This window comes from Trachymyrmex septentrionalis, unplaced genomic scaffold (genome assembly GCF_001594115.1).
Source record: "Trachymyrmex septentrionalis isolate Tsep2-gDNA-1 unplaced genomic scaffold, Tsep1.0 scaffold19, whole genome shotgun sequence".
In the NCBI taxonomy this organism is placed as follows: Eukaryota; Metazoa; Arthropoda; class Insecta; order Hymenoptera; family Formicidae; genus Trachymyrmex; species Trachymyrmex septentrionalis.
This window is the reverse complement of record NW_017305071.1, coordinates 3,824,013-3,826,390: the sequence shown is the minus strand read 5'-3', so window position 1 is coordinate 3,826,390 and position 2,378 is coordinate 3,824,013. Positions and strand designations below refer to the sequence as shown.

Below are 2,378 nucleotides of genomic sequence, written 5' to 3'. Positions count from 1 at the left end.
CACACATCACATCCACGCAGTTTTGAAATACCGGCAACCTAACAATTAAATACAAGTAGTGTCAGCAACGTTAATAGTAATTTACATTGCTACGTTAAATTTCAACAAAATACATGACAGTTTCGAAATCGGGACGAAATTAAAAAATTTCAAAGTATTAGGGAAAATCATAAAATTTTGTTTTCAGAAATCTGGAAAACGTTATGCTATTTTAGGACGAGGAATTTGTGGCAGTTCTGGTAGACCATAAATTTTCAAAATTCACAGTAAATGACGGGAGGCGACCTTAGAAAAACGCGTTAACACGTGAACTGTAATCGGTCGTAAAAGAAATCTTGACGGGGAGAGAGAGCACGAGAAAGAAACGGCGCGAGCCGGAATCACGAAAATTCGGGTCTCCAGAGAGATACCGTGACTTTTTTTTTTGTTTTTGTTTTTTTGCTTTCCTCCCGCGGAGGGTGGAAGGGATCGTTTTTGTCGCATGGGCCAACGCATCGCGTTTCGCTTCCGTCGCATGGAAAAAAAAAAAGAAGGGGAAAAAAAGTATTACGATCATATGTGCAATGTGCGCGCACGTGACGCGCGACTTGACACGTGTAACTTCGGTCGAGCCGAGCGAGCGCGCACGCGCGTTTATGCCTCGTGTACACTGTTCACAATAATGAGGAGTTTGCACAGACCGGGATCCCAACGTTCTTCAAACAGCGAGAGGCAAGGACAAACACGGCCCTATATGGACGGATGGACAAACACGACGTATGGATTCGTGCTCGCTCGTTCGTTCGTTCGTTCATGTCCACGTAACGTCGGATCGGCGTTAAACCGACGCGAACGCGATGCCGTATACCTGCATCGCTACGAGAAATGCACAAGCGAGGAGTCCTCTTCGCCCTTCCCGCCACCGCCGCTACGGAAACTATCGACCATCACCCTCGCTCAACAAGCACCATAAGCGATATGCTGGCTAACATTTGCCGGGCTAAGCACACAAATACGATACAGTGCTGTTTGCCCGGCCGCCAGTGGTACTCGATCGCGCTTGCGATACCGCCGGAATCGACATCATCGGCACTGCTACTAACGGTTTAATTCCTTTCGCGATTGAGACGATTTACGAACAGCGACATATACGCATGACATACCAAGCATTCTGTTCGTAGCTCCGAGTCGGAAGATGACAGTTTAACAAATTTAACATAGCGGTTTCTTCATTACGTCTCTTTCTATTTTCAGTGAAAGCGGAGATGGCACAGAATCTCACTTAAATTGTCAATTTCCGACTTCATCCTCCACCACTGGTAAAAACGTGGGAATGCTTGGCTACGTGGTATATATGTCGTTGTTTATGAATTATTGAACGGAGATGATACGCTAGGCGTCACGCGAAGAGCGTCAGGATCACCGCTAGATTCTCGCGAAAGGAAAAGAGGAAGAGAAAGAGAGAAAGAGGGAGGGAGGGAGAGAGAGAGAGAGAGAGAGAGAGACGGAGAGATGACGTGCAGCGTGCGGCATGTGCCATCCTGGTGCATCCTGGCGTGACGGCCAGGTCAGCTGGTCGGTGGTTTGCGAACTATCTCAATTTGCCTAAGCCGCAACCACGGCGACCGCGAAAACCGCAACTTCCCTCGTCGTGGCCACCTTTGGACACCCGTCCCTTCCTCCTCTTCTATCCGCAATTCCTCTCTTCCTCTCGCCACGACCTCCATCCGACTATCCGTTTCCTCTCTGCCTGCCTGCCTGCCTGCCCATTCTATACCTACCTACCTACCTACCTACCTACCTACCTACCTAACTCCTTTCTTCTCACGCTCGCCCGCGTCATTGTCGCCCGTCTCCTCCAACTCCGTTTCGAGAATTTAGCGAGTTTTGATCATACAACTCTGTCCGACCAGTCGACCGTACTGGCGGAGACACGCGCATTGTGTTTTATTCTTCTCGAGAGGTCGAGCGACTTTGACCTCGCCGAGAGCTTTGACGACGGCGTCGCCTTGACACGTCGCTCCCATTGTTTCGAATCAAGTATTCATTTATTCAAGTTCAACGTATGTCATTAGCTTAGACAGAGAGTGGTTATAGCGAGGTATAAGTGTTAACTCCACGTGCGGTGCCAACGAATATCAATGTCGCCGCGGCGTCGTGTAATTTACGGATCCGAAGGACGCGATGTTCGCTTACGGAGGACGTCGTTAACGATATAGTATATTTATGCGCGCGTACACACGCGGCACACGTACACCCTACACGTGGTGTTCATACGCGACACAGAAACCCAGGCGGCCCATAGTTTCGGTTGTAGCGTGTAATCCTCGCGGACACCGCAAACATGTAATTAACACTTGCTCTCTCTCTGCGCGCGCGCGAGAGAGAGAGAGAGAGAG

At 49.2% G+C, this 2,378-nt stretch overlaps 1 protein-coding gene across 3 annotated transcripts in view; it reads left to right on the top strand.

The window, feature by feature from the left end:
- Nucleotides 1-2,378, top strand: part of LOC108746995 (protein groucho-1-like) — a 30,016-nt gene that overhangs the window by 7,484 nt on the left and 20,154 nt on the right. The gene's annotated exons all lie outside the window — the stretch shown is intronic.